The sequence below is a fragment of the Pteropus vampyrus genome, unplaced genomic scaffold (assembly GCF_000151845.1).
Source record: "Pteropus vampyrus isolate Shadow unplaced genomic scaffold, Pvam_2.0 Scaffold40, whole genome shotgun sequence".
NCBI lineage: Eukaryota > Metazoa > Chordata > Mammalia > Chiroptera > Pteropodidae > Pteropus > Pteropus vampyrus.
The window spans coordinates 3442661-3452518 of record NW_011888821.1 but is presented as its reverse complement, the minus strand read 5'-3'; the positions used below and the strand labels follow the sequence as shown (position 1 = coordinate 3452518).

The 9858-nt window shown below is 40.9% G+C and overlaps 1 protein-coding gene across 1 annotated transcript in view; it reads left to right on the top strand.

Moving 5' to 3' along the window:
- Nucleotides 1-9858, top strand: part of GRIN2A (glutamate ionotropic receptor NMDA type subunit 2A) — a 376686-nt gene that overhangs the window by 39641 nt on the left and 327187 nt on the right. The window lies entirely within an intron of this gene.

Genomic DNA, 9858 nt, shown 5'->3' with positions numbered 1-9858 from the left:
TAATGAGTTGCTTTCAGCAGTTGTGGAAACATATAATTACCAAACAAATTACATGTTATTTTTATCTAAGAAGCTAATTAAGTGTTCTGTGTAAATTATTATGTGGTGGCACAAGGATCTGAATTGTATTAAGTACCTAATTGGAAAAGGGACGAGACCCGAGCATTTTACATGGGAACACGGTTGAGAGAGATCGTGGCAAGAGAGCCTGATTCCCAGGCAGGGAGTTGTGTGAAGCAGGGGTGGGATCTGAAGAGTCTTTGGATGCCTACAGTTGGTTGAATTTGAGCCTAGGCTCTTGCCTTTTTGGAGCTCTGGGTTCTTTTTTTTTTTTTTATTCATTTTTAAAAAATTACTCCCCTCTCTAAACTTAAGCAGCAAAGGTCCGTTTGTTTCAGTTTCGACTCTGGGCTCTATTTTCTTTGTAGCGCTTACTTTGCTCCCATTTCCTTGTGATTCAGTAAATCTCCCAATATTTCCTTGTGAGTTTGTACCCTTTGGCTCCCTGGAATGTGAGGAAATGGGCATTTGGGGATGTTCACGTTTTCTTTCCCATAGCTCAGAACAAGTAGCCTGGAAGAGTTTTGAAATGGAGTCTTGAGCTGGAGCCAGCCCCCAAACACATCCCTGTCGAGTGGTAAAGGAGAGAGGAATACATCTCTTAGGTTGGGGCAGGGAGGAGAGGGTGGGAAGTGCTCTGAACTGGAGTCCTGAGATTAGACTTATTGTCCCTCTCTTGCCATTGGCAAGCTGTATGACCTTTTGTAAGGCATTGTTTCCTTCTTGACACTAGTATCTCATCAGTAAAAATGAGCCCGTGGCCTGTTTATGTCATGGAGGTGCTTTGAGGATGACATGCCATAGTGCAAGTGAACATTATCTGTAAAGTCTAAATCTCAGTACAAAAAGGTCCGGTTTTGTAGTTGTGACTATTAACCGATGGTAGCCAAGGCAGATGAAAATACCAGGAACTGTCTTGTAGACTGGGCAGATCCAGGTGTCATTGAGAATTGGTCTTGCCCATTTCCCAGCTTGGTTCTTCTCTGTATTGGCTTCGTTCTGAGGGAATATCCCTTGACCCCCACTCCGAGTGTGGCAGGATGGCCGCCAGACCTTCATCTTACCAGTTTGATCACTTGGGGGAACTAGAGTGCGGTTTCCTTCCTGGTAGCTTCATCAAAAGACCTAGGGATAACTCTGATTGGAGTCCTCTGGATCATGTGCCCATAACTGAGCGAATCACTGTGGCTGAGGAATGGAGTACACTGATTGGCCAGGCTGGTCATATGCGTATCCTTAGCGCTAGAGATGGGGTTGGCCCCTCTTGAGCTATGTGGAAGGAGAGGTGGGGAATTGCTTTCCCAAAAGTGTCAGAAGGAAGAGTGTTTTCTGGACTGGAGAATGTGACAGATCTCATTCTCCCATGGGATACCAATTTGAACTATAATAGAAAAATGGGCTAGAATGGGAGTCAGAGAGAACTTGGATTCTTGTCCCGACCCTGTCACTAACTCACTCTGTGAGCCTGGGCACATAATTACCCTTTTTCTGAGACCCAGTGTGGCCAGTGGGCCAGCAGGGGCTGCATTTCCTGGGGGATCTTGTTTAAATTACAAACATCAGCCCTACCCCAGCTTCATTTGAACAAAGTAACAGCTTGGCTTTGGGTTTGATCTCTATTCTGTTTTCATTTTAATAAGATTCCTCACCTGCCCTCCTTGCCCCAGGCCTCGTCAGAACAGCCAGGGTCCCTGTTCTCTCCTCACCTGAGGATATAGTAGAGATCTGTCCCATCCCTGGGGAATGCTCACCTGACTCTCCCAGTGCTGTCTCTTCACTGAGAGTCAACAGTAGGAATTGTGATAGACGGTGGACTTGACCTCCAGGTCTCAGGGAAAACCAGCCTCAGCAGATTTCAGGCCCCTAGGCCTGTCTCACAATTTTGATTTTAACTCAGGCTGAGCCCTGCTGGCTCCATCAGGTGTTCTGAGGCATTTCACACACAACTGGGCTTAGGCAATTTGTCCAGGTCTGTTCTGTTGTTTTTCAGTTTTCTTAAATGCAAGGCTTTTTGTTTCCCAGACGGAGAACTTCCATAAGCAGAAGTCTAAAATCCAGGCACTGCCAAGACTTAGCTATGATATTGTTTTCTCAGAATTCATTCATTCATTCATTCATTCATTCATAAAACTTTCCTTAAGCACATTCTGTATTTAAAGCCTTCCGATAATGATGGCACAGTAATAATAATGGCAGTGGTAATAGTTATGCCAAGTGCTTTAAATATCTCCTTTAATCTTCATATTAACTCTAGGATGCTGTTGGTATTCTTACCCCCATTTGACAGATGAGAAAATTAAGGCTGATCGAAGTGAAACAAAGCACTCACACAGCTGGTAAGAAAAAGATTGGGTCTGGATTTAAACCATCCCTTTCTGACTTCTGAGTCTGCATTATTAACCATGACACATACTAACATGAGTTAGACTTGATGAAAGGAGCTCATCGTTCATTTAACGTTATCTATAGAGCCTTTAATTCATACTACTGCCATGAGGAAGGTGCTCTGCCTAGTTTGGTGATGACAGAATTGAGGTCTGAGAGTAGATTGACATTATCAAGGTCATATGGCCAGAGATTGGCAGAGACCAGATTTGGACTCTGTCTTCCTGCTCTAAATCTAAGGCTCTTCCTGCTACCTCAGGCTGTACAGGCTATAGTCTCAAGGAGCTGGCCCCTCAGAGTGGGAGAAGTCATGTCCAGTACCTGGGAGTTTCTGACAAGTACTGTGTGGCTCTGACAGATGGATCTTGGGTTCTGAGGGTGAAACAATGACTCTTGGTTGAGCTCATGATAATACAGGTTCACATCGATTCAGCTGTACTTCGTGCTAAGCACTTTACACTTTCTCATTTAATCCTTTTAGCAACCTCTATGGTTATCCCAATTTTACAGAGGAGGAACTAGGGGTTACATAATGTCTCACACAGAACAGGTGCTCAGTGAATTTTTTATTGAAAAGAACAAAGGTGGTACTCGAGCTGGATCAAGTAGGTATAGGTCAGGGCTGGGGCAAGAAGGTCAAAGGTGGCTGGCTATAAGGACAGCTTGTGGGCAGAGCTGAGTGCCTGAATAAGGAATTTGAACTTGATTTTGCATTCTGTAGGAAGCTTGTGAAGGAAGATGAGCAGAAGGACTGGAGGCAGGTGAAAGTGTTAGGTCGCTGCAGGCCTCCAGATGTGTGTGAATTAAGACGGTGACAGTAGGAACATGAAGGAACCACTTGAATATCAGCATGTGAAGTGGATAAGAATGTGGCTTTAGAGTCAGACAGACTTGATTTTTAAAAATTTTATTGTAGAAGGAACACTTCACATGACATCTACCCTCTTAACAAATTTTTAAGTGAACATTGTGCTGTCGTTGACCAGAGGTACAGTATTGTACAGCAGATCTCTAGAACTTATTTATCTTACTCAACTAAAACTTTATATCCATTGATTAGAAGCTTCCTATTTCTTGAAAATCAAGACCACAATGAGATATCACCTTACACCTGTTAGGATGGTCATTAGAGAAAGGACAAGAGATATCAATGTGAAGAAATTGGAACCCTTGTACAAATTGGTCTGCTACTATGGAAACAATATAGAAGTTTCTCAAAAAGTTAAAAATAGAATTACCATATGATCTAGCAATCCCACTTATGGGTATGTAGCTGAAAGAAATAAAATCACAATCCTGACAAAATATCTGCACTCCCATTTTCATTGCAGCATTATTTACAACAGCTAAGACATGGAAACAACCTAAGTGTCCATTGATAGATGATAAAGAAAAGGCACTATCAGTGGAATATTACTGAACCCTAAAACACAAGGAAATTTTTCCATTTGCATAATTAACCTAGAGGATATTAGGCTAAGTAAAATAAGCCAGACACGGAAAGACAAATATCACATGACCTCACCGAAACACGGAATCTAAAGAAAATAAATTAAAAAAGTCAAACTGATAGTAATAGAGTAGAACGATGATTACTAGAGTCCGGAGGGTGGGGGTGGGGATGGGTTGGGGGAAAGAGGAGATATTGATAAAAAGGTAGAAACTTTCATTTACAAGATGAATAAGTTCTGGAGATCAAATGTACAGCATGGTGACTACAGTTAATAATAATGTATTATATATTTGAAATTTGCGAAGAGAGTAGATCTCAAGAGTTCTCCCCCACACCCCAGAAGTGGTAACTATGTAGGGTGGTGGATGTGTTAATTTTGTAATCATTTCACAATGTATAAATGTATCAAAACATCACATCGTGTACCTTAAATATACATAATTTTTATTAGTCAAAAATAAAAAAAAAAGAGGAGAAACTCTCCATTTTTCTCTCTCCTCAACCCTTGACAACCACTCTTAACACTTTTTGCTTCTATGGATTTGACTGTTTTAGAAACCTCATGTAAATGGAATCATGCATTATTTGTCCTTCTGTGACTGGCTTATTTGACTTAATATAGCATCGTCGGGGTCATCTATGTTGTTGCATATTGTAGAATTCTCTTCTTTTTTTAAGGCTGAATAGTATTCCATTGTATGTACACACCACAATTTCTTTATCCATTCATCTGTAGACAGACATTTAGGTTGTTTTCATATCCTGGATATTGTAACTAGTGGGGGCAACAAACATAGAAGTGCTAATATCTCTTTGAGATGCTGATTTCGTTTTTTTTTGTTTTTTTTTTTTTTGTTTTTTGATAAATACCCAGAAATGGGATTGCTGTATCATATGGTAGTTCTATTCTTAGTTTTTTGAAGAGCCTCCCCTCCGTTCTATAGTGGCCACACCATTTTGCATTCCCACCAAGTGTGCAAGCGTTCCAATTTCTTCATATCCTTGCCAACACTTGTCTTTTCGTTTTTTAGATAATTGCCATCTTGACAGGGTTGAAGTAGTATCTCATTGTGCCTTTGATTTACATTTCCCTGATTAGTGACATTAAGCATTGAAAAAATATATTTGTTGCAATTTGTATGTCTTTGCAGATAGACTTGATTTTAATCTAGCTCCATTATTTGGGCAAGAAACTTTACCCTTTCTGAGTCTCATTCTTTTCCTCTAATATGGGAATAAGACTGTCTCCTTATTAAGGTTGCGAAATATGTGTTGCTCTGCTTGCCCACATCCTTCTAGTTCTTACTTCTATATACCAAATGCTGCTGACTATGAATACATGTGATACTACCTGCGAGATCTTTTCTGGCTCTGAAAGCAGTTTTAGCCCACCTGCAGGGAGAGTGAAGGTGCTGGAAGCAGCTAGTGATATATAGGGAGTTCTGAATAAATACTCCAGTCCCTCGCCTTTTAGGTGGGATGACTGTGATGTAGATATTTTATGCTAGATCCTAGATATCTCCAGTGATAATAAGGTTCAGTTGCCCGAAGTCGTAACTTGCTTAAAAAGGCATCATTTATTGTTTCCTTTTCTTCCCGTGTCTCACTCTTTTTCCCTACCTGTGTTTCCTGGTTTCATTCCTCGAATGAACTCGAATCCTTATCTCAGGGTCTCCTGCTGGGAGAACTCAAAGTATGATAGGTTATAATAATGATCAAATTAAATACTGTATATGAAATGCTTAGCAAAAGATAAGTCCCAATAAGTGGTTGCTGCTGTCATCATCATCAATCAATCAATCAATCAATCATCTCATTCTGAAGGAAAAATGAACTCATTCTTCCAAGAGATTTACACTGACAGATAAGTTCATCCAAAATTATGAAGAAAAGATGAAGGAAATTGTCACCTAGAAAGTATTGGAATAGTTTCTTTTTTAAAGAAGATCTTTATTCAATATTAATTAGTATTTTTAACCTTTAGTCCATGGATAACAGTTCTATAATTGAGTATGGTTAGTCAGGTACCTCTTGAACCCTAAATTGGTCATTCTTATTGGAATGGTGGAACAGGAGAAGAAAGGGAAGAATGATGAAAACTAATGATGAAAAGATGAGCCTATTTGCCTGTAAACTTGCCCTTTGACTTGCATGTACTTATTCTGGACCTGGGACCTGGGGGAAGGGGTATAGAGATGCATGAGAGGCTGCCTTCAGTGTTAGGAATGTACCATGATGAGCATCGCACCTGTGTGATGGTCAGTTTCATGTGTCAGCTTGGCTAGGCTACCTTTGCCAGTTATTGAATCAAACACTAGTCCAATGAAGGTGTTTTGTAGATGTGATTAAAGTCTAAAATCAGTTGACTTTAAGGGAGATTATTCTAGATAATCTGGATGGGCCTGAATCAATCATTTGAAGACCTTAAAAGTACAACTGAGGTTTTCCTGAAGAAATGCCACTGAGGATAGAAGCTTTTAACTCACGCCCAGGAATTCCAGCCTGCCCTGTGGATTTCAGATATGTCTAGCCTTTCCCTACAATTATATAAGCAAATTTCTTATAATAAATCTCTTAATATATATCTCCCACTGGTCTATTTCTATGATCAAGTCCTGACTTGTACAGATTTTGGTGCCAGGAGTGGGATGCTACTGTAACAAATACCTCCAAGAATGGAGGTGGCCTTGGAATTGGGCAGCGGGCAGAGGATGGAAGAATTTTGAGACGCATTATAGAAAAAGCCTATATTTCCTGAACAGACTGTTAGAAATTTGAATGCTAACAACTCTGCTATTGAGGACTGAGGATGAAGTGAGGAGCATTACAGAAGAAGCATATATCATTTTAGAGAATACCTAAATCATCATGAATAGGCTGCTGGTACAAATATGGCTATTAAAGGCACTACCAGTGAGAGCTAGCTAAGATGGAAATGAGGAATATGGTACTGGAAACTGGAAGAAAGGGGATCCTTGTTACATAGCAACAGAAAGTTTAGCTGAATGGTGTCCTACAGTTATGTGGAAATCTGAACTTGTAAGCAGTGAACTTGGTTAGGTGACTGAGGAGATTTCCAAGCAAAGTGTCAAGATTATAGTCTGGTTTCTTCTTGCTGCCTTTATTAAAATGTGAGAGGAAAGAGATAGATTGAAGGAAGGACCGTTAAGCAAAAAGGATGACTTGGGAAATTCTCACTATCCAAATTATAAAAGATTCTAAAGTCAAGGGACTGACTGTCAGGAAAACTGCTCTAAAGCGAAAGCCAAGTGTGTGGCTAGATAACCTTTTAATAGAAAGGATCAGAAAGTCTCAGTATTTGATTATACAGAAGGATCTTTAAAGGGATTAGGTGTGTGACTCGTGGACTCCCTCAGACATTTAAGCAAAGCCAGGGATAGAGATAGGATTATCTTGGAGAGATCTAGGGAAGAGCCTCCTGTCTAATGGAGTGAATCCCTGTGAAATACACAGGAGACCCATGAGGCTTCTGAAATTTCATATCAGCAGAAACACTGCCAACTAGGATTGAAAGGAGCAGAGAGTGGATGACATGAAAAAAGGCCATCTCACTCCCAAAATTCTATAGGCAGGAAACAGACTGCTATAGGTACTAGGCTAAAAATACATGCCACCCCTCATGAGAAAGGAAGGCTTACTCTGAAGACAGAGCCAGGGAACACACAGGATTATTCCCAGGCCTTGAAACCCAATGTTTGTTTGCCTAGCTGGATTTCAAAATTGCTTGGGTACGGTAACTAGTTTTTTCTTTCCATTGTTTCACTTTTAGATGCCTGTATCTGATACCCTATGACTGTCTCAATTTGTATTTTGGGAATAGGAAATGTGTTTTCTAGTTTTAAAGGTTCAGAGATGGAGAAAATTTTGCCCCAGGATTATACCCAGAGTCTCATATATATTGGATTTAAATGATTGAGATAATGAGATTTGGGTCTTTTGAACTGATGAGATTTAGATAAGAGTTTTGGACTTTGAATTGATGCTGTAACAGGTTGTAACTTTTGGGGATGGGGTGAGTGTACTTTGCATGTAGGACAGAAGTGAATCTTTGTGAGCCAGAGAGTGGTGCGGTTGATAGAATAATGGCCCCTCAAAGATGTCCACCTTGTCAATCCTGCAACTTGAGAATATGTTATCTTTTATGACAAAGGGACTTTGAAGTTGTGATTAAGTTAAGAATCTTCCCATCTTGAGATGGACACTTATCCTGGATTATCTGGGTGTAGGGAGGGGAATGTAATCATACAGGTACTTAGAATAGGAGTGTCAGAGTCAGAGAAGGAGAATATGATGGTGGAAGCCATGGAATGCAGACCACCTCTAGAAGTTGCAAACAGCAAGATTCTCCCCTACCGTCCTCAAAGGAAAGTTCTCAGAAGTTCTGCTAACCCATTTTAGACTTTTGAGCCCCAGAACTCTAAGATAATAAATTGTTTTAAGCCACTAAATTTGTGGTAACTTGTTACAGCAGCTAGGAAACTAATACAACTTGTATGCCAGGCTTTCTTTCTGCTAGGTTCTTTAAACACGTTATCTTGTTTAATTATTTCAGCAGTCGTTCAGAATATAGCTATTATTATCCCCATTTTGTGCCTGTGAAAACTGAGGTATTGGAAGTTTAGACACCTTGCCTAAATGAGCTTGTAAATGGTGGATCTGGGATTTAACCCCATTTCCACCTAATTACAGGGTCTGTGGGGTGGGTCTTGAATGCTAAATACTGAGGGACACGAGGAGTACAAACAGGAAGACAGTTCAACGTGAGGCTTTTCATGTGGCGTGCGTGATGGCCTAGTGAAAAGTGGCACAGCAGTCACATTGCCTTGGCTCAACTTCAGCTTTGCCACTTTACTGGCTGCGTGACTTTGGGAAAGTTATTTCACCTCTTTGGACCTCAGTTTCCTCACCTAACATAGTAGCATCTTTCTTATAGGGATGTGGGACTTAGAATAAGTAACAATGCCTGGTACAAAATAAGAAGCGCTTAAATAAAAGATAATAATAATGATAACGGTAGTTGGGGTAATAACAAAACAACAAAATACTAATAACAATGACAAATTACTCTTCCTGTTTTGGAACTTTAGGCAAAGTGATATCGGGGGAAAGAACACAGGATCTATGGTGGGTATGGAGCACAGGCATGTTAAAAGTGAAGGGACGAGCAGATTCTCCAAGCCTTTGAACCCGCCGTGTTCCCCACATGGACATTCTTCTGTGCCTCTTAAATTGTTACTCCCTTCTGATTCTTCATTTCTCATTTCAAAAGCCACTTACCCCAGGAAGTCTTTCCTGACCTTGGCTGGAATGGATGCCCTTCCTCTGTGGGCTTATAACATGAAGTACTTTCCTACTCCAATATTGTCAGTATGCTTGGTGCCTCCCCCAGGTGCCTGAAAACTCTGAGGGTAGAGGTCCCTTCTCTTTCTCTCTTATTTATTACTATGTCCTGGGGATGTTTTTTCTTTTTGAATTGAGTGAATGGTGTGTCAAGATTGGAGCAGTAGACCTGAGCCATGCCCGGGAGGGCTCCCTCAGCTTTCGGTTTGCCCATGAATTTCCCCTGAGTTGATTTGCTCTCTTTTAGAAACTGAGAATACCTCAGAGAGAGGCACAAACATGGGACCTGCAGAGACGAGGCTGGTTGCTTAGCAGCTCCATGGCCATTCACCACTTACAGCCCACTCTGTGCTGTTCCTGGCCTCATTAAAACCTGCTCTGCGCGAGCTTTAGCGCTTAATATTTATTGATCACCCACAGCATGTAAGCTGGTCAGTAAGTGTGTTCAGGAGCCTCACTCCATGCTTTCTTGGTCAGCTCTGATTGCTTCTTCATCATCCAAGCTCTTGCAGTCTTGTAGACGTGTCTTAACTTTTTTCATCAATGCCTTTCTAGCAGAAGTCCCAACTGCGGAGATGCAGTAGCTGAAGTTCTGTTTC